Source organism: Cetorhinus maximus, unplaced genomic scaffold (genome assembly GCF_964194155.1).
Source record: "Cetorhinus maximus unplaced genomic scaffold, sCetMax3.hap1.1 HAP1_SCAFFOLD_886, whole genome shotgun sequence".
Taxonomy (NCBI): domain Eukaryota; kingdom Metazoa; phylum Chordata; class Chondrichthyes; order Lamniformes; family Cetorhinidae; genus Cetorhinus; species Cetorhinus maximus.
Window position 1 is genome coordinate 58,659 of NW_027596828.1, and position 27,919 is coordinate 86,577.

The following is a 27,919-nucleotide window of genomic DNA, read 5'->3' on the forward strand; positions in this document are numbered from 1 at the left end:
TATGAGTCTATAGGGAGAGTGGGGCAGTGGGATTAGTTTGTGACTGATATGAGTCTATGGGGAGAGTGGGGCAGTGGGATTAGTTTGTGATTGATATGAGTCTATGGGGAGAGTGGGGCAGTGGGATTAGTTTGTGATTGATATGAGTCTATGGGGAGAGTGGGGCAGTGGGATTAGTTTGTGATTGATATGAGTCTATGGGGAGAGTGGGGCAGTGGGATTAGTTTGTGATTGATATGAGTCTATGGGGAGAGTGGGGCAGTGGGATTAGTTTGTGATTGAAACGAGTCTATGGGGAGAGTGGGGCAGTGGGATTAGTTTGTGACTGATAAGAGTCTATGGGGAGAGTGGGGCAGTGGGATTAGTTTGTGGTTGATATGAGTCTATGGGGAGAGTGGGGCAGTGGGATTAGTTTGTGATTGATATGAGTCTATGGGGAGAGTGGGGCAGTGGGATTAGTTTGTGATTGATATGAGTCTATGGGGAGAGTGGGGCAGTGGGATTAGTTTGTGATTGATATGAGTCTATGGGGAGAGTGGGGCAGTGGGATTAGTTTGTGATTGATATGAGTCTATGGGGAGAGTGGGGCAGTGGGATTAGTTTGTGATTGATATGAGTCTATGGGGAGAGTGGGGCAGTGGGATTATTTGAAAAAATGTTCCTTGGGGATCTGATGGAACAATGCTGGGGTGAGGGCCGCTATCCTTAGTTCCTCCTGCATGCAGACTTTCTGCAGTCGGCAATGAGGGATTAGAAGTGCGAATTGTGATAGAGGATTGTTGGGGAAAACATTCTCCTCGTCTCTTTCACATGGATTAGGTCAGGTTTTCATCTTCAATCTACGTCCCCCAATTTCAAGAATTTCGGTCCCGTTGTGTTTTGCATGTGTTCTGTTTAAAGAAACATTGCTAAAAATACTCCAAGAGGACAGAGTGTGAAGTGAGTTTCACCTCGGTGAAATGAAACTGAAAGTAAAGTGAATAACAGGAGAAGGAACAGTGACGGAGATGGCTGCCAGTAAACACATCTTAACCCTGGCCGAGGATTTAACCTGCTCCATCTGCCAGTCTCTGTTTGTGGAGCTGGTGCGGTTGGACTGTGAGCACAACTTCTGTAAATCCTGTATCCAGAAGTGTTGGGGAAAGCAGCGTCAGGCTGTGTCCTGCCCGGAATGCCGAGTGGTTCTACCCCGGAGAAGTTTCACCAGCAACAGGGTGTTGGCCAATCTCTGTGAGAAAACTCGACAACTGCAACTGGGGGAGGGTCTGTCTCCCTGTGAGGAACACGGGGAGAAGCTGATTGAGGACACAGAGAGGGAGCAGTCTCTCTGTGAGGAACACGGGGAGAAGTTGATCCTGTTCTGTGAGGAGGATGAGATTCTGATCTGTGCCAGTTGTGTAGGATCTCCTGCACATTCTGCCCACAGGTTCCTCCCTCTACAAATGGCAGTTCAAAAGTAAAAGGTAAGGGGATACAATGAGTTAAAAACAAAAAACTACTGCGGATGCTGGAAATCCAAAACAAAAACAAAATTACCTGGAAAAACTCTGCAGGTCTGGCAGCATCGGCGGAGAAGAAAAGAGTTGACGTTTCAAGTCCTCATGACCCTTCAACAGAACTGAGTAATATTAGGAGAGGGGTGAAATATAAGCTGGTTTAAGGTGGGGGGGTTGGGGTGGGGGGAGAGAAGCTTGGGGGGGGGGGTGGTTGTTGGGACAAGCAAGCAGTGATAGGAGCAGATAATCAAAAGATGTCACAGACAAAGGAACAAAGAGTTGTTGAAGGTGGTGATATTATCTAAGAGAATGTGCTAATTAAGAATGGATGGCAGGACACTCAAGGTACAGCTCTAGTGGGGGTGGGGTGGAAAGACTGACAGGGCATTACAGGTATAGATTTAAAAATAATGGAAAGAGGTGGGAAAAGAAAAATCTTTATAGATTATTGGAAAAAACAAAAGGGAGGGGGAAGAAACGGAAAGAGGGTGGGGATGGAGGAGGGAGTTCAAGATCTAAAGTTGTTGAATTCAATATTCAGTCCGGAAGGCTGTAAAGTGCCTAGTCGGAAGATGGGGTGCTGTTCCTCCAGTTTGCGTTGGGCTTCACTGGAACAATGCAGCAAGCCAAGGACAGACATGTGGGCAAGAGAGCAGGGTGGAGTGTTAAAATGGCAAGCGACAGGGAGGTTTGGGTCTTTCTTACGCACAGACCGCAGGTGTTCTGCAAAGCGGTCGCCCAGTTTACGTTTGGTCTCTCCAATGTAGAGGAGACCGCATTGGGAGCAACGAATGCAGTGGACTAAGTTAGGGGAAATGCAAGTGAAATGCTGCTTCACTTGAAAGGAGTGTTTGGGCCCTTGGACGGTGAGGAGAGAGGAAGTGAAGGGGCAGGTGTTGCATCTTCTGCGTGGGCATGGGGAGGTGCCATAGGTGGGGGTTGAGGAGTAGGGGGTGTTGGAGGAGTGGACCAGGATGTCCCGGAGGGAACGATCCCTATGGAATGCCGCCGGAGGGGTGAAGGGAAGATGTGTTTAGTGGTGGCATCATGCTGGAGTTGGCGGAAATAGCGGAGGATGATCCTTTGAATGCGGAGGCTGGTGGGGTGATAAGTGAGGACAAGGGGGACCCTATCATGTTTCTGGGAGGGAGGAGAAGGCATGAGGGCGGATGCGCAGGAGATGGGCCGGACACGGTTGAGGGCCCTGTCAACGACCGTGGGTGGAAAACCTCGGTTAAGGAAGAAGGAGGACATGTCAGAGGAACTGTTTTTGAAGGTAGCATCATCAAAACAGATGCGACGGAGGCGAAGGAACTGAGAGAATGGGATGGAGTCCTTACAGGAAGCAGGGTGTGAGGAGCTGTAGTCGAGGTAGCTGTGGGAATCGGTAGGCTTGTAATGGATATTGGTGAACAGTCTATCACCAGAGAGGTCAAGGAAGGGAAGGGAAGTGTCAGAGATGGACCATGTGAAAATGATGGAGGGGTGGAAATTGGAAGCAAAATTAATAAATTTTTCCAGGTCCCTACGAGAGCATGAAGCAGCACCGAAGTAATCATCGATGTACCGGAGAAAGAGTTGTGGGAGGTGGTCGGAGTAGGACTGGAACAAGGAATGTTCCACATACCCCATAAAGAGACAGGCATAGCTGGGGCCCATGCGGGTACCCATAGCCTCACCTTTTATTTGGAGGAAGTGAAAGGAGTTAAAGGAGAAATTGTTCAGTGTGAAAACAAGTTCAGCCAGATGGAGGAGAGTAGTGGTGGATGGGGATTGTTCGGGCCTCTGTTCAAGGAAGAAGCTAAGGGCCCTCAGACCATCCTGGTGGGGGATGGAGGTGTAGAGGGATTAGACGTCCATGGTGAAGAGGAAGCGGTTGGGGCCAGGGAACTGGAAATGGTTGATGTGACGTAAGGTGTCAGAGGAATCATGGATGTAGGTGGGAAGGGACTGGACAAGGGGAGAGAGAAGGGAGTCAATATAACGAGAAATGAGTTCCGTGGAGCAGGAACAGGCTGACACGATCGGTTTGCCGGGACAGTTCTGTTTGTGGATTTTGGGTAGGAGGTAGAAGCGGGCCGTCCAAGGTTGGGCAACTGTCAGGTTGGAAGCTGTGGGAGGAAGATCTCCAGAGGAGATGAGGTCAGTGACAGTCCCGGAAACAATGGCCTGATGTTCAGTGGTGGGGTCATGGTCCAGGGAGAGGTAGGAGGCAGTGTCTGCGAGTTGACTCTCAGCCTCCGTGAGGTAGAGGTCAGTGCGCCAGACAACAACAGCACCACCCTTGTCAGCGGGTTTGATGACAATGTTGGGGTTGGACCTGAGAGAACGGAATGCAGTCAGTTCAGAGCGAGACAGATTAGAATGGGTGAGAGGAGCAGAGAAATTGAAACGACTAATGTCACACTGACAGTTCTCAATGAAAAGATCAAGAGAAGGTAAGAATCCAGAGGGAGGGGCCCAGGTGGAGGGAGAATGTCTCTTTATGGGGTATGTGGAATATCCCTTGTTCCAGTCCTACTCCAGCCCCCTCCCACAACTCTTTCTCCGGTACATCAATGGTCACTTCGGTGCTGCTTCATGCTCTCGTCGGGACCTGGAAATATTTATTAATTTTGCTTCCAATCTCCACCCCTCCATTATTTTCACATGGTCCATCTCTGACACTTCCCTTCCCTTCCTTGACCTCTCTGTCTCAATCTCTGTCCACCAATAACCATTGCAAGCCTACCGACTCCCACAGCTACCTGGACTACAGCTCCTCACACCCTGCTTCCTGTAAGGACTCCATCCATTCTCTCAGTTCCTTCGCCTCCGTCGCATCTGTTCTGATGATGCTCCCTTCAAAAACAGTTCCTCTGACATGTCCTCCTTCTTCCTTAACCGAGGTTTTCCATCCACGGTCGTTGACAGGGCCCTCAACCGTGTCCGGGCCATCTCCCGCGCATCCGCCCTCACGCCTTCTCCTCCCTCCCAGAAACATGATAGGGTCCCCCTTGTCCTCACTTATCACCCCACCAGCCTCCGCATTCAAAGGATCATCCTCCGCCATTTCCGCCAACTCCAGCATGATGCCACCACCAAACACATCTTCCCTTCACCCCCCCCAGCGGCATTCCGTAGGGATCGTTCCCTCCGGGACACCCTGGTCCACTTCTCCAACACCCCCTACTCCTCAACCCCCACCTATGGCACCTCCCCATGCCCACGCAGAAGATGCAACACCTGCCCCTTCACTTCCTCTCTCCTCACCGTCCAAGGGCCCAAACACTCCTTTCAAGTGAAGCAGCATTTCACTTGCATTTCCCCTAACTTAGTCCACTGCATTCGTTGCTCCCAATGCGGTCTCCTCTACATTGGAGAGACCAAACGTAAACTGGGCGACCGCTTTGCAGAACACCTGCGGTCTGTGCGCAAGAAAGACCCAAACCTCCCTGTCGCTTGCCATTTTAACACTCCACCCTGCTCTCTTGCCCACATGTCTGTCCTTGGCTTGCTACATTGTTCCAGTGAAGCCCAATGCAAACTGGAGGAACAGCACCCCATCTTCCGACTAGACACTTTACAGCCTTCCGGACTGAATATTGAATTCAACAACTTTAGATCTTGAACTCCCTCCTCCATCCCCACCCTCTTTCCGTTTCTTCCCCCTCCCTTTTGTTTTTTCCAATAATTTATATAGATTTTTCTTTTCCCACCTCTTTCCATTATTTTTAAATCTATACCTGTAATGCCCTGTCAGTCTTTCCACCCCACCCCCACTAGAGCTGTACCTTGAGCGTCCTGCCATCCATTCTTAATTAGCACATTCTCTTAGATAATATCACCACCTTTTACACATCTTTGTTTCTTTTTCTGTGACATCTTTTGATTATCTGCTCCTATCACTGCTTGCTTGTCCCTACAACCATCCCATCCTCAACTTCTCTCTCCCCCCGCCCCCCCACCTTAAACCAGCTTATATTTAACCCCTCTCCTAATATTACTCAGTTCTGTTGAAGGGTCATGAGGACTCGAAACGTCAACTCTTTTCTTCTCCGCCGATGCTGCCGGACACAGCGAGTTACCCATCCCCATTGCTCAGTGTGTATTTTGGGCTGTAATTAGGGCTGTGGGGACGCTAAGTTTCCTTCATTACAGACTGTATTTATACTATTGCTGTAGTGCAATGTAGCTTTAAGTAAATGTCCTTCGTTACACGCTGTATTTTTATGACTGTAATATTTGACTGTAGTGTATCTTTAAGTAAGTTTCCTTCATTGGAGGGTGACCAGATGCCCTGGTTTTGCCGGGATAGTCCAGTTTTCACTAACCGTCCCGGTGTCTCCACCGTTTTCTCCAGATTGCTGAAATGTCAGGGCTTTCAGCTCCTCTGAGGCCCCTCCCATTATGTCCCATTTACTGTCTGCAACCCCCGCCTCCCCCTCCCCAAAAAAAACCCTCTCGTGCTGCACCACACCCTGGGAATCAGAATGTCACCCCCATGCCAAGCATTAAGATGCTGTGGCGGAAACCTCCCACATTCGCACAAATCCTTCTCCCTGGCATTCAGGACTGGCACCGGGTTGAATTTTAAAATAGGCTGGTTCTCAATGGGACAGCATTAAACCATCCTGGTTGGTGCACCTTTTCAGTTCCCTGATTGGCCAATGCAGACCGGAACACTCAGACTTGCCAATGAGGGATTCCGGTTTTGTCTTTTGAAACTCTGGCCACCTTTTTAATTTCCAGACTGTATTTCTACTATTACTATAGAGTGATGTAGCTTCACCTGAGGAGTTGTTCATTATAGGTGGGGCACAGCTTATAACCCCGCACTGGGAGGAAGTTAGGACACTCTCAGTCTCTTGGCCACATTAACATGTTGATGATCTATTAATGAGTCGCACTGCAGGATTTGAGAAGAAACAGAGTATTTGCAAAGCTTGATTGGGCTGTTGAGTTGGTTGGGCGCTCAGACTACACCGGATGCTGGTTTAATGTATTGGAGTTAGTACTACGATGAAACATCTGAAGTAGATGATGCTTTCAATGTTTCAAAAATGGCAGGAGACAGAAAACAGGAAACCTGACATGTATCATTGGGAAAATGCTGGAAATCCATCATTAAGGAAGTGGTAGCAGCACATTTAGAAAATCATAATATAATCAGGTAGCATCAATGAAAGGGAAATCATGTTTGACAAGTTTGTTCGCATCCTTTGAGAATGTAAGTGGCAGGGTGGATAAAGGGGAACCAGTAGATGTGTTTGGATTCCCAAACAGTATTCAGGACAGTTGTCTGCTTTGTAACAGGCTTTTCGTCTGAGTGAGCAATACACCACCACCCCCTCCCTCACCCTGGTAAAATTCAGCCCTACAAGTCTACACCTCCAACCCAACTGCCACAGTTTCAGTCTGTGTATATTTATAGTGGGTCCAGTGAATCCCCAGTTAAAAGCCAAGAGCTGCATAGAATTAATGTACAATTAACAATGTCTCCCCAACCAAACCCATTCACATGTTGTTGGTTTCAAGCTCTGCCTGGTCTGATTCAGTGCTTTTCTTTGCCTTTTATGAAGAAAGGTGTACACACTAGTGCCACATGTAACATTCCCAGAACACCAGTCCCCACAGTGTGTGATATAACAGCAAACATTACAATGGATCATGGTGAGGTCTGATTCCATTTTTAGGACCAGCTGAAATCATCCTTGGATTCCATGGAAAATGAAAAGAAAAATAAAAGTAAATTAAAACAGCAGCAGGAGAGGAAGATTTCCGAACTGGATGTGAGTATTACTTCAGTTCTCTTGAACCACGGTGATCCTTTAACAATCCGCTGTTTAAATTTTCTCTCTCACTATCTTAGGAACTCACTGGATCCCTGGAGCAAGACATCTCTGCACAGTTTTCAAAAATCCGTCAATATCTAGGAGAGAAAGAGAAACATTCAATCAAAAAGCTGAGGAGTCAAAAGGAGGAAGATCTGCGACCAATGGAGGAGAACCTGAAAAGAATTGAAGAGGAGCTGACGCCCCTTGAGGAGAAGATATTGAACCTTTGTGTAGACATCGAGCAGCAAGATGATATCTCTTTTCTCAAGGTGAACCTTTATAACCCCGTCCCAAGCTGGTAGTGTTATTGTAAACAACACCTTGTAATAGGGCTCAAACCCCATCACAATAATGCACAACGTGTAGCATAACTGAGGATAAACAGGTCTGAGTAAGAATTGAGCTCAGAGCGTCAGGGAGACTGACCCACTCCGTCAGCACCTCACACTGGCTGCTGTGCAACTGACCAGACTAAAACAGCCCAGATAAAGGAGTGGGAGAGAAGAGATGAGTGCACTAAAACCAAGGATGGACAAAGAGACCTCTGAGGAGTAATCAAAAATCATTCAAGCTAGATAAGCGAGGGAAAGGCTAGGAGGAAACCAGACACAATGGAGACACACGAGAGAATAGAAGGTCATCAGCAGGTGGTTCCACACACACAAAGCTGGAAATTCCTCTTCGGAGGCAATTGTGAAACACGTACACACATATACACACACGAGACAGAAAGTGGTGGTGGTTTTGTACATTTGCTTCCACCTTGAATAGAAGGAAGAATTTATAAGCTGGGAAGATGTTGTAAACCTGCATTGAACCATGGTTAGATCACACTTGGAATACTGTACAGACTTCAGGACTCTCCGTTTTAAGAGGGATATAGAGGCAATAGTGAAGATGCAACAAAAAACGTACAAGCAGGTGATCAGAATTAAAAGGCTACATCTAACAGGAAAGACTGAACAGAGCTCAAAACTTGATAACCATGAGGCACTGTGGGTGTTATGTTCTTCCTATCGGGTCGCTCTGTTCAGCGAACGTGGTTCCACGCCTATCGACTGATGAGTGATTTGGTAATCAAGAGAATGTAGATGAAGAGACCTTTGTGAAATGAAGCAAATGCTGTTTATTCACATAAGTAATGGAGCACTAACACATGTGTGCTTCCCAAACCAAAACCCATTCTAAAACTACTGATTAGCGATGTATTCCATGCTACACAGCAATTGGGTAATACAATCACATGGTCAATCTGCTCACATTCTCTTAAAGGTGTATTGCACCTCACACTGCCATAATGGGCCATCAGCAGAATTGTAATCAACCTCATTCTGTAGCCTCATGGCCCAGCATATCCCACACTCTACCATTACCAACAAGCCAGGGATCAACACTAATTCAGTGAAGTGTGCAAGAGAGCATGGAGGGAGCAGTACCAGGCATAGATAAAAAAGAGGTGTCACCCTGGTGAAGATAAAACACCAGATTACTTGCAGGCCAAACAGCATAAGCAGCAAGCGGTCTAAGGGATTCGACAACCTACAGGTCAGACCTAAGCTCTGCAGTCCTATCACATTGAGTTGTGAATGGTGGTGGGCAATTAAGCAATTAATTGGAGCAGGAGACTCCAAAAAATAAATCCTATTCCCAACCCTAACCCCATCGGGGAGCCCAACAAATCAATGCAAAAGCCAAGGTTGAAGCAACATCCTTAGTCAGAAGTGCCGAGTGGACGATCCATCTCGGCTTCCTCATGATGTCCCTGACATCACAGGTGCCAGTCATCTGCCAATTCCATTCACTCTACATGATATCAGGAAACAGCTGAAGGCACTGGATAGTGCAAAGTTTATGGGCCCTGACAACACTCCAGTACAAGTTCTGAAGACTTGTGCTCCAGAACTAGCTGCACTCCGAGCCAAGCTGTTCCACTACAGCTACAATTCTGGCATTTACGCAGCAATGTGGAAAGTTGCCCAGATTTGCCCTGTGCACAAAAAGCTCCAACTCGGCCAATTACCATCCCATTGATCATCCATTAAATGATGGGAGTTGTCATAGACAGCCTCATCAAGTAGCACTCGCTCAGCAATAACCTGCTTAAGTGTTGCTGAAAGAGAGACTTTTTTTGTCAAAGCTTTTCGTCTTGTACTCATCAGGACAATTGGCAAGAAAATACCAATGAGAGGGGAAACAATAAATTTAAACTGTACGAGAAGAGAGTGCTGATCGATTGGCAAGTGGACCCTGATTGGCAGAGGAATTGACATGGAGAGTGCATGAGTTGATGATGACTGACAGCTAACTGCCAAGCATTGTTTGAAATGTAAACAAGGCAGTTTGACTCTGATTGGTCAAGACATTGCCCCAGGGAATGAACCAGCGAATGGTTGTCACTTATTTTGTTTAGCTGAAACAAGCGCAATGTTTGTGCATTTTCTTTCTGTCTGTAAAGAACAAGGCCGTGTGTAGAAATATATGTAGCTTCAAGTACACGCAAACGTGCCACACTACAAGCCCGACTGGTTGTCAGTGTAACTCTCAGCACACTGAGGATTATTTAGTGAATGTTGTCCAATCGCGGAATCACATCTAATGTTGGACACTGGTTTTGCGTTTTGCAAGCACGGGCTGGTTGGGTATGATCTGTACCTTGCCTGTTGTGAACAGCGGAAGGGACAGGCTGTTTGATACGACCCACCAGTCTTTGGGATGTACGGCCTACTTACATAGCATCACACAATCACCGCAATTCATATACCACAGTACTCAGTTGTGTGATAGGTAGAATGCTTTATTGGCTTGATGGCAGAATCCTGTTAGTGGTGAATACCACTCGTGTTGCTGCTGCATAGTAGCAGTGTGAAACAGCTAGCTTCACCTGTTGCTCATCGTTTTGAGATGCCTTGTCCTTCCAGGGTAACCTGAGGTAGACTGGACACTTTTCAATGCTGAAAGTGACAGCCTTAGGCCCGTCCATGAGTTTGCGTGATATACAGTGTGAAAAGATCTGATCAGGGTAGTCATTATCCTGCAAGATGCTTTAATGTGCCCTATTTCAGCATCAAGCTTGCATGCTGAACAAATGGCTCGAGCCCTATTTATGAAATTGCCGATAAGGCCAACCTTATAGCGTGTGGAACCGTAAGAGTCCCAGCGTGTGTATTGACCAGTGAAGGTAGGCTTGCGGTAGACTGTGGTAGAGACCCCCCACAACAGATTTCTCAACTAGTATGTCAAGGAAGGGGAGTTCATTTGGCTGCTCCATTTCAAAGGTGAATTTGAGAGCAGGATGGAGCCCATTAAGACAGGTAAGGAAATTGTTACATGGAGCTACGGATTTAAATATAGCAAATGTAGCATCCACACATCAGAAATATGCAAGTGGTAGGAGGTTAGGTGTTATTCCATTGAAGACAATTTTCTCTTGGTACCCAACAAAAATGTTTGTGAGAGCTGGGCCTAGAGGCGGTCCCATGGCAACACCATCTATCTGGGCAGACATGGTGTCGTTAAAACTGAACTCAACTGGACAAGTTGCCAGTTCATGAGCTCAGTGAATACTGATTCATACAATGACGGTTGTTCTAGATCGCAATGATATAGTGCTGCTGTGCAAATATCTATGGCTTCCTTAAGTGGAACACTGGTGAATAGGCTGGCAATGTCAAATTAGCACGTGGATACATGTATGGTTTTCACAAATATGAAGGAGTCCTTCACTGTGTATGTGGAAAACATCTTCAAAACTGTTTGTAACAATTTGCCCAGCCATTTGACCAATTCATGCTGTGCAGAACTGGTCATAGATAAGATAGGGCATAAAGGAACATCACTTTCGTTTGTCTTGGGCAGCCCATACGTACGCAGAAGCAGAGAGCCATAAGGTCGAACTTTTCATATATACCATGTGGCAGCTTTGTTGATATATTCAAACTTGTTAAGGATGACTATTCCTGTCCCTTTGTCATGTTTACAGATGTGTATGTCTGGGTTGGTCTTGAGGCCTCGCAATGCTGTAAGACATTCGCGTTGCATGTGAAAATCAGACAGGCTATTTGGAATCCTGCAATGTGTGTGCACTAGATCAGCTAGGTGTGCTTTCCAGGATTCAGTGACATCTGTGGGCGCTGGTTTGTGGCGGCATAGTTGGGAGTAGAGGAACTCAGCAAATACCCCTTTGGGGTGAAGGCACATCAAAATTGAAGCCATGCATAAGAACAAAGCCCTCGCTTTCTGAAAGCACATAGTCAGAGACATTTGTTACATGTTTAGTGGGATTGTTAATTGCATTGCCAAACCACTTCTGCTCAAACAATGCTTGGCACTTAGCTGTCAGTCACAATCAATTGGTGTATTCTCCATGGCAATGCCTCTACCAGTCAGAATCCACTTGCCAACCAATCAGCACTCTCTTCTCAACAGTATAAATATATTTTTTCCCCTGACTTTGGTATTTCCTTGCAAATTGTCCTGATGAGTGCAACATGAAAAGCTTCAACAAAATAGTCTCTATTTTTCAGCAGTACTCAAGTTCTGTACTACTAAATGACAAATATCCTGCTCAATGATGCTCATTTTGAGTTCAGCCAGGATCGCTCAGCTCCTGACCTCATTACAGCCTTGTTCAAAGCATGGACAAAAGAGCTGAAGTCAAGAGGTGAGGTGAGAGTGACTACCCTTGACATCAAGGCAGCATTTGACTGGGTGTGGCATCAAAAAGCCCTTGTAAGAAAGAAGACAATGGGAATTGGGAGGAAAACTCACCATCGGTTGGTGTCATACTCAGCACAAAGGAAGGCACTTCGGGTTGTTGGAGATCAGTCACCTCAGCTCCAGGGCATCACTGCAGGAGTTCCTCAGGGTAGTGTCCTAGGCCCAACCATTTTCAGCTGCTTCATCAATGACCTTCCATCATAAGGTCAGAAGTGGGGATGTTCGCTGAATATTGCACAATGTTCAGCACCATTCGTGACCACTCAGGTACTGAAGCAGTCCATGTCCAAATGCAGCAAGACCTGGACAACATTCGGGCTTGGGCTGATAACTGAGAAGTACCATTCACACCACATTAAAGCCAGTGAATGACCATCTTCAACAAGAGAGAATCGAACCATCTTCCCTTGACATTAAACGGCATTATACAATCAAGGAATCCCCCACCATTACCATCCTGGGATTTCCATTGATCAGAAACTGAACTGGATTACCCATATAAATACGGTGGTTACAAGAGCAGGCCAGAGGCTAGGAATCCTGTGGTGAGTCAGGAGTGTGTTGAAATACTCTCCGCTGGCCTGGATGAGCGCTGCTCTCTCAACACTCAAAAGGTCGTCACCATCCAGGATAAAGCAGTCCACTTGATTGGCAGCACATCCACCACCTACAACAATCACTCCCTCCACCATTGACACACAGTGGCAGCATTGTGTACCAACTACAAGATGCGCATCCCATGAAAGAATAAATAAAACAGACTGAGACTCTCTTCTCTAGAAAAGGGAAATCAAAGGGGTGACCTGACAGAAGTCTTTAAAATTATTCGGGATTCGATATAGTTGATGCAGGACATGTTTCTACTTGTAGGGGAGACCAAAAGAAGCATTTGGAGAAGTGCCTTTGTGCAGTGTGGCTTGCTGTAGTCATGTGACCTCTGATGCCATCCTTGTGGTATGAAGACTTGAGTGCACAAGCCATTTCATTCACCACTTGGGGCATGGTGTCAGGAGTGGGATTGGAGCAGCTAGGGTCACTAATAAACCTGATAAGATATTGTTTACTCAGAGAATGGTTGGAATGTGGAATTTGCCCCCACATGGAGTAACTGAGGCAAATAGTTTGGAACTGTTTAACCAGAGGTTGGAGAAATACATAATCAGGAAAGAATTAGAAGGTTTTGCTGATGAGGGTGAAAGAAGAGGTGTAGGGGGAGATTTATGTGCAGCATAAACACAAATATAAATTAGTTGTACTGAGATCAGTGACATTGGTGTTCAGCTCCATGGGTGCCAGTCTTGAAATCGGTGACATGTAAGGTTTCAGTCCCATGGGTGATGCCAATTCAAACACTGAGCAATAGGAGGTTATTTGTATGGACATTACAACAAGCCTAATGCTGTTCACAACTGATATATACACAGGTACATGTTGTTCCAGAGCCCTGGAAGTATCCAGGAGCTGGTGTACTGGCAGTTGTCCCCTATCAAAGGAATGCTGTATTTCGGGGCAGCACAGACCAGAGACAAGCTCCGAGTTACTGAGAAAATAGAGACCAGAAATAAAAATGAACTGAACATTGATCCTTCAAAGTCTTCAGCACCAGAGGAAACCCTGTCAAGTGTATTTGGAGTGGTAGCTGATGTGGTATCACATCAGTGAAAGCTGTCAGTGAAAACTCCATGCAGATCTCTTCATGTTTTACTAATATCATTGATTATATATCATTATAAAGTACAAATTAAACAGGACGGTATATTTATTAAAATATTTCTGAATCTGTGTCCTGCAGGAACTGAAAAGATTGAGAGAAAGGTGAGTATCTAATCCAAACTCACACACGGTTTTACACTGTGACCACAGTTTGTATCCAGCAGTGAGTGATTAAAGCAATCCCAATTTAAACAGGTACCTGGACAAAGAGGAGGAAGGGAAAGGTGCGGAGAGAGATGAAGAGATACTGAAGTTTACAAGCCAGAAATACACAAGATTTGGAGGCTCGTTAATCTACTCAGTGTGGAAGAGAATGAAACCGATCATCTCTCCAGGTAAGAAACTCCACAGCTTTGTATCGTCTTTCTGTAGAGTTTCTCGCTCTCGTTCCCCCTCTCCTGAAGGTGCTGCCTGTTACTTGGTACAGATCACTGAGGCAGCAGCATCAGGTATTTCACTCAAGGGGCCGTTCTTCATGTGGGACCTTAGAATGAGAGATTCAAGCATGAGGGGATCAGAACATCTTCTATGACATCCAGACTCCCAGACTTTCCAGTGAGACTCACAGAACAGTGATAAGACTGAGAGCCCAGGCTGATTATGTTCCCCTGTGGCCCAGGACTCACTGAACAGTGATCAGACTGAGAGCCCAGGCTGATTATGTTCCTCTGTGACCCAGATCATAGATCACAGTGATCATAGGAACAGGAAGAGGCCATTTAGCTCTTCGAGCCTGTTTTGCCATTCAGTGGCTGATCTGCGATCTAATGGTATAAACTACTTACCTTTGTCCCATGTCCTTGTATACCTTTGATTAAAAATTCTATCACTCTCAGTATCAAAATTGGAAATTGGAAATGAAAATCGATCACCATTTGCAGAAGAGAGTTCCAAGCTTCTAACACACTTCGTGTAGAAATGTCTCCTCATTTCACTCCTGAAATTTCAGACACTCATTTTTAGACTATGTGTCCTTTAGTCCTAGATTTGCCAACCAGTGGAAGTAGCTTCTCTCTACTTACCCTGTCTGGTACCCTTAACACAGAACAGTTGCAGCACAGAAGAAGACCAATTGACCCCTCTGCTAGAGCAATTCAGCTGGTTCTTTCCCCCACCTTTCCCCGTAGCCTTGCAATTTTTGTTTTATCTTCAGGTACTCATCCAATTCTCTTTTGAAAGCCCCAATGCAATCAGAAAATATTTATGAAGATACAAACATATGAATTAGGAGCAGGATAGGCCACTTGGCCCCTCGAGCCTGCTCTGCTATTAATAAGATCTGATTGTAACCTCAACTTCAGATTCCCACTGACCCCTGGTGACCTTTCACCTCCTTGCTTTTCAAGAATTGATCTACTTCTGCCCTCAAAATATTCAAAGACTCTGCTCCCACTGCCTTTTGAGGAAGAGTTGCAAAGACTCAAGCCCTCTGAGAGAAAAAAACTTCTCCTCAGCTCTGTCTAAATGGGCGACCACTTATTTTTAAACAGTGACCACCAGTTCTAGATTCTAGATGTGCAGCGGAAATGTGCTCTCCACATCCACCCTGTCAAATCCCCTCAGGATCTGATATGTTTTAATCAAGTTGTCTCTTACTCTTCCAAACTCCAGCGGATACAAGTCTAGTCTGTCCAACCTTTCCTCATAAGACAACCCCCCCATTCCAGATATTGGTCTAGTAAACCTTCTCTGACACAAAAACAGAATTACCTGGAAAAACTCAGCAGGTCTGGCAGCATCGGTGGAGAAGAAATCAGTTAACGTTTCGAGCCTTCATGGCCCTTCGGCAGAACTGAAGCATAGTTAGGAGAAAGGAGAAATATAAGCTGGTTTAAGGTGGGGGGGGGGCGGGGGGAGAGAGAAGTTGAGGGTGTGGTGATTGTGGAGATAAGCAAGCCGTGATAGGAGCAGATAATCAAAAGATGTCACAGACAAAAGGATCAAAGAGGTGTTGAAGGTGGTGATATTTGTCTAAGAAAAGTGCTAATTAAGAATGGAAGACAGGACACTCAAAGTACAGCTCTAGTGGGGGTGGGGTGGAAAAGACTAACAAGGTTTTAGTTTTAGAATTAAAAATAATGGAAATAGGTGGGGAAAGAAGAATCTATATAAATTATTGAAAAAAAAAGGGGGGGGGGAAAACGGGGTGGGGATGGGGGGAGGGGAAGATTAAGATCTAAAGTTGTTGAATTCAATATTCAGCCCGGAAGGCTGTAAAGTGCCTAGTCGAGACCTTCCCCCCACCGCACCCCCCCCACCTTAAACCAGCTTATATTTCTCCTTTCTCCTAACTATGCTTCAGTTCTGCCGAAGGGCCATGAAGGCTCGAAACGTTAACTGATTTCTTCTCCACCGATGCTGCCAGACCTGCTGAGTTTTTCCAGGTAATTCTGTTTTTGTTTTGGATTTCCAGCATCCGCAGCAGCTATTAGCTTTTTGTTTTTAAACCTTCTCTGAACTGCTTTCATCACATGTACACCCTTCCTTCAATAAGGAGACCAATACTGTACACAGTACTCTAGACGTGGTCTCACCAATGCCCTGTATAACCGAAGCATGACCTCCCTACTTTTGCATTCAATTCTCCATGCAATTATTGATAACATTCTATTGGCTTTCCTTATTACCTCTTGTACCTGTATACTAACCTTTTGCGATTCATGCGCTGGGACACCCAGATCCCTCTGCACCTCAGAGCTTTGCAATCTCTCACCAGTTTGTTAATGCTTCTTTATTATTCTTCCTGCCAAAATGTACAATTCCACATTTCCCATATTATACTCCATTTGCCAGAGCTTTGCCCACTCCCTTAGCCTATCCATATCCCTTTATAGCCTCCATATATCCTGTTCACAACTTACTTTCCTACCTATCTTTCTGTTATCAGCAAGTTTAGTAACCATACCTTTGGCCTCTTTCACCAAGTCATTTATGTAAATTGGAACAAGTTGAGGCCCCAGCACTGATCCCTGAGGCATATCTCTCATTACATCTTTCCAACCAGAAAATGATCCATTTATGCCTACTCTCTGTTCCCTGTGAGCTAGCCAATCTTCTATCCATGCCAATATGTTAACCCCTACACCATGAGCTTTTATTTCCTACAATTATCTTTGATGTGGCAGCTTATCAAGCGCCTTCTGGAAATCTAAGTAAAGTACATCCACCAGTTCCCCTTTATCCAGAGCACATGTTACTTTTTCAAAGATCTCCAATAAAATGGGTAAACATAATTTCCCTCTCACAAAACCATGTAGACTCTGCCTGATTAACTTGAATTTATCTAAGTGCTCTGCTATAATGCCTTTAATAATACCTTTTGTGGAGACTTTCCTTATGACAGATGTTAAGCTAACTGGCCTGTAGTTTCCTGCTTTCTGTTTCCCTCCCTTTTTTGAATACAGGAATTACATTCACTATTTTTCAATCTAATTGAACATTTCCTGAATCTAGGGAATTTTGGAATATTAAAACCAACGCATCAACTATCGCACTAGCCACTTCTTTTAAGATCCGAGGATGAAGCCCATCAGGAGTCAAGGACTTGTCAGCCCACAGCTTCAACAACTTGCTCAGTACCACCTCCCTGGTGGTTGTAATTTTCCTGACTTCCTCCCTCTCTTCCAGTTCCTGATTGGAAGCGATTCCTGGGATATTACCTGTAACCTGTATAGTGAAGACCAATGCAAAATGCCCGTTCAATTCACCTGCCATCTCCTTATTTTCCATTATTAATTCCCCAGACTCACTTTCTATAAAACCAACACTCACTTTGTTAACTTTTCTTCTTTACATATCTAAAGAAACTCTTACTATCTGTCTTTGTATTTCAAGCTAGCTTCCCCCCATATTCTAATGTTTCCCTCCTTATTAATCTTTCAGTCATTCTTTGTGCTATTTCTTATACACTGTTCAATTTTGACCTGCCACCCGCCTTTGTGCAATTATATGTGTTTTTCTTCAAGTTTGGTAGCATCTTTATGAATGAAGGCTGTTATTGTGAATCTCTCTCAGTAACAGGGGCTGAAAGTTTGTTTATTAAAGTTTTTTAAAAAGATATTTTAAGGTAGGAGTGTGTTATTACCTTTGAAGTTCTGCTTTTTACTTTAGTGTCTAGCTCCTCAAACTCTATGCAGAACCTCTTTCCTAGCTCTACCTATGTTGTTGGTAGCTACGTGGATCCACGATGACCAGATCCTCCCCTCCCACTGTCAGGTTCATCTCCAGCCTCGAGCAACATCCCGAACTCTGGCACCAGGCAGAAAATACAGCCTTCTGGATTCTTGCTGGAATCAGAGAACAATGTCTATCCCCCTGACTATACTGTCTCCGATTATCTTTACATTCCTTTTTGCCACCCCACCTGCTTGTATGGCTTCCTGTACCATGGTGCCATGGCCCATCTGCTCATCCACCCTGCTGACCTCGCTTTCATCCACTTAGGTCGTGAACATCTCAAACCTGTTTGACAAGTGCACAGTCTGAGTCTCCTCCACTGTTGTCTGCTCAGCTCCTTTACCTACCTCAGACACATCCCTGACCCTATTCTAAGGGGGTCACTGTCTTAGAATGTGGCCTAACTGGGGCCTTTTATAGGTCAGCATGACATCTACTCCTTGTATTGCAATCCTCTTGATATAAAGGCCAGCATTCCATTAGTCTTTTGATCATTGTCTTTGTCAGTCATGACATTTTAATAATCTTGGTACCTGTTTTTTTCCCTTTGTTATATCATGGGCTATGGGCATTTCTGGCAAGACCAGAATTTGTGACATTCCCTTCATTGCCCTGAACTGAAAGGCTTACTAGGCTGGCAATTAAGAGTCAACCACATTGCTGTGAGTCTGAAGTTGCATGTATGCTATGCCAGATCAGATTTCCTTCCCAAAAGGACATTAGTGACTGAGAGAGGTTTTCACAACAATTGATGGTCATCATTACTGAGATGAGCTTAATTGAATTTAAATTCCACTAGCAGCCCTGATGGGATTTGAACTCATGTCCCCAGACCTTTAGTCTGCACTTCTGAGATTACTAGTCCAGTGACATTTTCTGTCACTGCCACCAGGACAGTGGCACCTGTCCACCATCTCCCCAAGTATCGTTGGACCTCCATTGTTTCTAGTGTCATGAAGATGTGCTTTATGCCAGATAATGATTTTTAATCCAAAAGCTGGAAATATGAATGGAACTTTTGAAAACAAACTTTTTAAAACACAAGGCAAAGTGACTTGAACTAGCAGCCAAGATGGTTACCTAATTTGCATTACTGTAGACTCCACATTCCAACTCCATGGAGATGGTGACAGCCATGTCTGCAAAAACCCATCAAAGACAATGACTTCACCGGAATATGAATGAACCATATTTCCAATTCCATTAGCACAACATTCAGATACTCAGCTGTGTGGATTCAAACCAGCAATGCCACCAGGTTCAGCCTGAAGCCAGCTGAGTCATAGAACTACAGACTGTGAATTCCTTTTAACTTTTATGGACTTTAATTTGGCTTACCAAATCCTTCCCTACTCTGTAATCTGTATTTGTGTGTGTGGTCTTTGAGTGTGTGTATGCGCGCAAGTCAGTGCACACTGGAGCCTGCGAATATACCTAACTGTACGTATGAACATACAAAAAAGGAGCAGGAGCAGGAACAGGAGTAGGCCATTCAGCCCCTCGAGCCTGCTCTGCCATTTAATAAGATCATGGCTGATCTGATAGTGACCTCACATCTGCATCCCGCCTACCCCTGATAACCTATCACCCCCTTGCTTACCAAGAATCTATCCACCTCTGCCTGACGGATATTCAAAAACTCTGCTTCCACTGCCTTTTCAGGAAGAGAGTTCCAAAGACTCAAGACCGTCCGAGAGAAAAAATTTTGCCTCACCTCTGTTTTAAATGTTTTCTTTTAAACAGTGACCCCTGGTTCTAGATTCTCCCACAAAAGGAAACATCGTCTCCACATCTACCTTGTCAAGTCCCCTCAGGATCTTATATGTTTCAATCAAGTCACCTCTTACTCTTCTAAACTCCAGCGAATAGAAGCCTAGCCTGTCCAACCTTTCCTCATAAGACATCTCGCCCATTCCAGGTACACGATACCCAGTCTGTAATATCTGTTTACTGTGCACACTGGAGTCTGAAAATATAGCTAACTGCACACTGTAACCAGTCTGTAGTATCTGTTCACTGTACACACTGGCACCTGGGAATATAGCTAACTGCACACTGTACATAGTCGGTAACATCTGTTCACTGTACATACTGGAGTCTGAGAATATAGTGTAAAGATGGACTACCAAGAGGCTTCTTTAGTCGAAAAACAAACTTAATTTACAGAGCTGCTGGATTAGCTACATGCTTCGAACAAGGCTACAATACATTCTCTAGACTAGGAAAAATCCACCCCTTATAAGATTCCCCACGTTAGGTGTTGATTGGTTGTTCTGACCCTTACTCAGCAACAATCACAATATCCCTTCCCCTTTAATTCCTTGTTTTGCATTCCTTATTTACACAAATTACTCCATACAGGTGAATAGAAAACAATATCAAAAATCTTAGAAATAATCACACTGACACTTTGTCATGAATTCAGATTATACACTTATATACATAGGCCCAGTAATTACAGATCAAGTCATTGAGGTGAGGGGGTTTTCTGTTCCAGGTAGAGCAGCGTAATTCTATAGCCTGAGGCTCTCCTACAGGGTGGACACTAGCAGGAGCTGTGGTAACGTGTATCTCTTTTCACACAGGCAGTTCACTACTATTAGATACAATGGAGACATCAGTTATGTCTATAATAGGTCGATCAGGTACTTTAGTGCTTATGGGTTCGATAACATGCCTTGGTGGCAACACTAACTGTGGAAGCGTCTCCCTGTTCCTCAGGTGATCCATGTGTTTCTGAACTATCCGGCCTTCCTTGTCTATTTGATATGAAAGGGGTTTGGTCTCACAGAAAATAATCACTGGGACCCTACTTGGACCGCTACCGAAGTTTCTTACACACACGGCTTCATCTACCATAAATGTCTGGTCTCTACTATGCAAATCACAGATCACAGATTAATCACAGAATCACAGTGCAGAAGAGGCCCTTCGGCCCAACGAGTCTGCACCAACACGTGAGAAACGCCTGACCTACATACCTAATCCCATTTACTAGCACTTGGCCCATAGCCTTGAATGTTATGACGTGCCAAGGGCTCATCCAGGTAGTTTTTAAAGGATGTGAGGCAACCCGCATCCACCACCCTCCCAGGCAGCGCATTCCAGACCATCACCACCCTCTGGGTAAAAAAGTTTTTCCTCACATCACCCCTAAACCTCCTGCCCCTCACCTTGAACTTATGGCCACTTATGACTGACCCTTCAACTAAGGGGAACAGCTGCTCCCTATCCACCCTGTCCATGCCCCTCATAATCTTGTACACCTCGATCAGGTCGCCCCTCAGTCTTCTCTGCTCCAACGAAAACAACCCAAGTCTATCCAACCTCTCTCCATAACTTAAATGTTTCATCCCAGGCAACATCCTGGTGAATCTCCTCAGCACCCTCTCCAGTGCAATCACATCCTTCCTATAATGTGGTGACCAGAATTGCACACAGTACTCCAGCTGTGGCCTCACCAAGGTTCTATTCAACTCCAACATGACCTCCCTACTTTTATAATCTATGTTTCGATTGATAAAGGCAAGTGTCCAATATGCCTTTTTCACCACCCCACTAACGTGCCCTTCTGCCTTCAGAGACCTATGGACACACACGCCAATGTCCCTTTGTTCCTCAGAACTTCCTAGTGCCATACTGTTCATTGAATACTTCCTTGTCAAATTACTCTTTCCAAAGTGTATCACCTCACACTTTTCAGGGTTAAATTTCATCTGCCACTTATCTGCCCATTTGACCATCCCGTCTATATCTTCCTGTAGCCCAAGACACTCAACCTCACTGTTAACCACCCGGCTAATATTTGTGTCATCCGCAAACTTACTAATCCTACCCCCATAGTCATCTATGTCGTTTATATAAATGATAAATAATAGGGGACCCAGCACAGATCCCTGTGGTACGCCACTGGACACTGGCTTCCAGTCACTAAAGCATCCTTCTGTCATCACCCTCTGCCTCCTATAACTGAGCAAATTTTGAATCCACCTTATCAAATTACCCTGTATCCCATGTGCGTTTGCTTTCTTTATGTCTCCCATGTGGGACCTTGTTAAAGGCTTTGCTGAAATCCATTTAAACTACATCAACTACAATACCCTCATCTACACACCTGGTCACCGCCTCAAAAAATTCAGTCAAATTTGTTAGGCATGACCTCCCTCTGACAAAGCCATGCTGACTATCCCTGATCAAACCTTGCCTCTCCAAATGGAGATAGATTCTCTCCTTCAGAATTTTCTCCAATAGTTTCCCTACCACTGACATGCGACTCACTGGCCCATAGTTCCCTGGCTTATTTCTACAACCCTTCTCAAATAGCGGAACCACATTAGCTGTTCTCCAGTCCTCTGCCACCTCCCCCGTGGCCAGAGAGGAATTAAAAACTTAGGTCAGTGCCCCTGCGATCTCCTCCCTTGCCTCCCTCAGCAGTCTGGGACACAAATCATCCGGGCCTGGATATTTGTCCAATTTTAAGCCTGCCAACACCTCCAATACTTTGTCACTCCCTATATCAATTTGCTTAAGAACCTCGCAGTCTCTCTCCCCTAGTTCGATACCTTCATCCTCATTCTCTTGGGTGAAGATGGACCTGAAGTATTCATTCTAGCGGTGTCCTCTGGCTTCACCCATAGATTGCCCCCTTGGTCCCTTATGGGCCTTACTCTTTCCCTGGTTATCCTCTTCCCATTGATATACTTATAGAATATCTTGGGAGTTTCCCTACTTTTACCAGCCAGAGCGTTTTCATATCCCCTCTTTGCTCTCCTAATTGATTTCTTAAGCTCCACCCTGCACTCTCTGAACTTCACTAATGCCTCTGCTGATTTGCTTCCCTTGTATCCGCTAAAAGCCTCTCTTTTCCTTCTCATCGTAACCTGAATATCTCTGGTAATCCATGGTTCTCTGGGCTTGTTACTCCTTCCTATCACCAATGATATAAGGAGAAGTTTCATCAGCATCTTTATGCTTTTAACATGGCTTCTCAGGGGGCTCACTTGAAAAGGGCAAGCTGAGAATGATTTAAGTAACTCTATGTTATAGGGTGGTCAAGTTGTACTCTTAATGATAGAGTTGATCTGCAGACACTTCTTGGGTGGAAACATCAAGTTTATTTACAACATACTCAACAGCAACTACTCGTGTACGTGTCGTCAACGTGTACGCCCTGGCACAAAAGGGCAAGCGGCCGGCGGCCCCCCAGCAGCTCCCACCGCCCCCACAACCTCCAGGCCGGCCACCCTGGGCAGCGACCCCAACCGCACCACCGACGTGGCGGGACGACCCGACAGGGCCGACAGCAGAAACCATGGCTTGTTATCCCATTTCCTTGGCTCTTCTCTAGCCTCCCTGGCAAATTTGGAAATACGAGGCTCAGTCCTGTTCTGAGACGATGCTTCATAAGCAGTTCTGCTGGTGGAACTCCCGCTGTTGCATGTGGAGTCGTGTGGTAGCTAAGAAGGAAGCGAGAGATTTTAGTTTCCGAGGTTCCTCCCGACAATTTTTTCAGCCCTGACTTGAATGTTTGGGCGGCCCTCTTGGCTGGTCTGTTTGTTGCTGGGTGGTAAGGCATAGTTCAGATGTGCTTAATGCCATTTAGACTGGTGAAATTCTGAAATTCAGCACTTGTAAATATGGCTCCATTGTCTGATACAATGACTTTGGGCAATCCGTGAGTTGAAAGGCATTGGCTTAACCTTTCGATGGTAGCATGTGACGTAGGTGATTTCACCTCAAAAATCTCCCTCCATTTTGAGTGTGCGTCGATTGTGAGCAAAAACATAGTGCCCAGGAATGGACCCACTTGGTCTATGTGGATCCACACCCATGGCCGGCCAGACCATTCCCAAGGGTGTAGTAGGGCTACGACTCACAACTTTTGCTACAGTTGGCACTGTTGACATTGCTTGTCTAGCTTCTCGATATCTGCATCTATACCAGGCTACCGCAAGTAACTCCTGATGAGCATTTTCATCTTAGAAATGCCAGGATGAATGCTGTATAATTCAGTTAAGATCTGTTCTCTGCCTGGTACAGGTACTCTTGCTCCCCGGAGGACGACGCCATCCTGACAACTCAATTTGTATTTGTGGGTAAAAAATGGTTTAATTCCCTCGGAGACGGGCTCGTTTAACCATCCTGTAAGTGTCTGGTCTCTCACTTTGGACACAAGCAGATCTCGATTGGTCCAGTTCCTGATCTGCTTTGCACAGAGAGGTGATGTGTCTAAGAAATTCAACACAAGGCCGATTTCTTGGGGTACAGGAGCACATGAGATGCTTTCTTGCAAGAGTAGGTGGCTAAGGGAGTCCATATTCGCTATGTGTATCCCAGGTCAGTGCTTGAAAGTGTATTCGGACAGAATTTTTTCCCGTCGCTGAATTCTTGCTGAGGCTATCGGCGGGATAGCCTTGTCTTCTTCGAAAAGGCCCAAAAGCGGTTTATGATCGGAGACGATACTAAAGTGCCTACCATGTAAGTAATGGTGGCATTTTTTTAACTCCGAAGACTATTGACAGTCCTTTCTTCTCAATCTGTGAATAACCTTTCTCAGCCACTGAGAAGATTCTTGACATGTAAACTATTGGCTTCTCAGAGCCATTGTCATTTCATGGGACAATACTGCAAAAATGCCATATGGAGAGGCGCCGCAGGTCAATATCAACTCTTTAGATGGGTTGAAGTGCACTAACAAGGTTGAGGAGTGCAGCAGTCTTTTTAACTCTGTTGAAGGCTGCCTCCTGTGGAGCCTTCCAGGACCAACGATGGTGTTTCTTCAGCTGTATGTGCAAGGGGCCAGTACAGTCAATAATCTGGGTAAAAATTGCCCGTAGTTGTTTATATCCCTAAAAATGATTTGAGTTTGGTGATATTTGTGGGGGAAGGTATCTCTTTATTGCCTTAACCTTTTCTTCCACGGGATGCAACCCATTGGTGTCTACACAGTGCCTCAGATAGGTCACCTCGCTGGCTGGGAAAGTGCGTTTCTCCTTTTTGGGGACATCTTTTTTTCCGGAAATCTTTTTAATACCTCCTCTAAATTTGCAAAATGCTCAGCCTCTGTCATTCCAGTTATGAGGACCTCAAGGTGCACTACAGCCCGTGGTAATCCCTGTCGCAAACTCTCCATCGTCCTCTGACATATTGCACGTGCTGAAGACACACCAAAAGATAGATGCGTATACTGGAATAGGCCTTTGTGTGTGTTTATTGAGCCAGCTGTATGATGCCGAGTCCTCCAGACTTTTTAACTCAGCATCCACTTCTCTTAAGGCATATGGTACCGGTCTTGCCTTAAAAAATCAAGGAGTTGCCTCTGGATCAATATAAATCTTGGCTTGCAAACCTTTGATTTTTCCTAATTCGTTGCAAATTCGATTTTTAACAAATCTAGCAGTCCTCCTGCCCGCACTCGAAAAAATCTCTGACCAATTTAACTTGATTTCTTTTAGCCAATCACGGCCCAGAAGGCTTGGTCCTTCCCCAGTCATTATTATTACTGGGAGCTGGGCTAATTGCTGCCCATAGCTCACAGGTACCATGGTGGTGCCTTCTACTTTTATTGCTTCTCCCGTGTAAGTCTTCAACTGGGCAAAAGTTCTCTCCAGGCTGAAGGGTTGGGTACCTTCTCTCAGGTACTGAAATGTGGGCTCGCCCATCACTGTGGGTAATGCCCCTGTATCCACCACCACAACTAGAGGTTTCCTGTTTACGTGGAGTGTGACAGTAAAAGGGTTTGCCTTGACTGCTTTAAGATTAAAAAGAGAGTGAATGTCAGAATCAGTTACTTCAGGCTCTTTCACGTTATGTACTTCTAACATCTTTGCTGGCTGCTTACTTGGCAGTCTGGACTCAGCTCTGCACCGCTTTATCAAACATCCTTTTTTGCGACAGTAATAGCAGTCGGCCTCCTTAAACCTACATGTTTCAGGAGTGTGGTTACCCCCACATCAATAACATTTCAGCTTCAGGATCGCTGTCTGGTTGCCTCCAGTATATTTTTTTGATTAATGGGTGATTGGGAATGATCCCCGCTTGGCGCCATGCCTGGCTGCTGGTTCCCGCCCTAACTGGTAAACGGCACCATTTTGCGAGCTCTGCAGTTCCTGTGAATCTTTTTCAGCGCTTTCCATGGCCAGCGCTATCTCCATTGCTCGTTTAAAATTTATATCAACTTCTGCAAGCAATCGACACTGAATGGCGTCATTTCACATGCCACAAACTAACCAATCCTGTAGCATGTAATTCAAGGTCATTCCAAAATCACAATGCTCTGACAATTGCTTCAATTTAGCAATATAACTCGCAATTGATTTGCCCGGGGCCCTCAAACTAGTTTTAAATTAGAATCTTTGCATAATGACTGATAGTTTGGGTTAAAAATGGCCCTTCACTAAATCCACGAGCTCACTGAACAATTTGGAGTCAAGCGTGCTTGGGGCTGTGAGACTGCGAATAAGGTTGTGGGTTTGACTCCCACAGACGCTCAAGGGAATTGTTTTGTGCTTTGCCTCCTCCTCTATTTCGTTGGCCTGGAAATAAAACCGATATGCTCGATGTACTGACTCCAGTCCTCTGTGGAGTAGTTAAATGTGTTGATCCTCCCGAAGAGAGGCATCCTGGTGAGAATATATTTTTTCCTTTTCTTTACTTACTTAACACGAGATACTCACAGACGTAGGGTGACAGGTAGTGCCAGGATCATTTATTCTCATTGCCAGATGTAGAGATGTACTACCAAGAGGCTTCTTTAGTTGAACAACGAACTTTATTTACAGAGCTACTAGATTAGCTGCACACTTCCAGCAAGGCTACAACACATTCTCTAGACTAGGAAAACTCTGCCCCTTATAAGATTCCCCGCGCTGGGTGTTGATCGGCTGTTCTGACCATGCGACCCTTACTCAGGAAGCCTTCAAGCAACAATCACCACAGATAGCAACTGCGCGCTGTACCCAGTCTGTAACATCTGTTCACTGTACACACAGGAGCCTGGGAATATATTTAACTGCACACTGTACCCAGTCTGTAATATCTGTTCACTGTACACGCTGGAGTCTGGGAATATATCTAACTGTATACTGTACCCAGTCTGTAATATCTGTTCACTGTACACACTGGAGTCTGGGAATATATCTAACTGTACACTGTACCCAGTCTGTAATACCTGTTCACTGTGTGCACTGGAGTCAGGAATATATCTAATTGTACACCACAATATTTACTAATAGAGAAATTATAGGCTGGATACTGATTCCAGTTTTACAGACATCCATGCACCTTCCTCTTTTTAAAATATTTAACATGTAATCTTTTTTATTTTCCACAGTTCCAGCCTCACTGACCCTGGACCCAAACACAGCACATTGTAACCTCATCCTGTCTGATGACTGGACCAGTGTGAGATAGTGACAAAGTGTTACAGGTTCCTGATAATCCAGAGAGATTTAACGTGGTTGAATGTGTCCTGGGGTCACAGGCATTCTCATCAGGGAAACACTACTGGGAGGTGGAGGTCGGAGACAAGACCGTGTGGGCATTGGGTGTGGTGACAAGATCAGCCAGTAGGAAAGGAAGAATAACAGTGCATCCGGAATATGGTTACTGGCTTCTGCAGAGAAACAGGAATGAATATAAAGCTTTTGAAAACCCGTCAGTTATCCTGACCCCAAGTGTAAACCCCAGGACCATCGGAATTTACCTGGACTATGAGGGAGGACAGGTGACCTTTTACAATGCTGATGACATGTCCAATCTCCACACTTTCACTGACACATTCACCGAGAAACTCTTCCCTTTTTTCTATCCTGGATCACACACAGAGGGTAAAGATGTTGCTCCTCTTAAACTGTGCCATTTTGAACCATAGATTCCTAATCTAATGCATTAGAATATTCCACATCTAACACACTAACTGTGAGACATAGAAACATGTAAAATAGGAGCAGGAGTAGGCCATTCGGCCCTTCGAGCCTGCTCCGCCATTCACTATGATCATGG

The 27,919-nt window shown here is 45.2% G+C and overlaps 1 pseudogene across 1 annotated transcript; it reads left to right on the forward strand.

Annotated features, from left to right (window-relative positions):
* The first annotated feature begins 982 nt into the window (after positions 1–982).
* Positions 983–27,919, forward strand: LOC144675005 (zinc-binding protein A33-like; annotated as a pseudogene). Its single transcript, XR_013574712.1, has 6 exons — positions 983–1,463; positions 7,172–7,267; positions 7,348–7,581; positions 13,821–13,843; positions 13,937–14,076; positions 27,249–27,919. The product of XR_013574712.1 is annotated as a zinc-binding protein A33-like (transcript).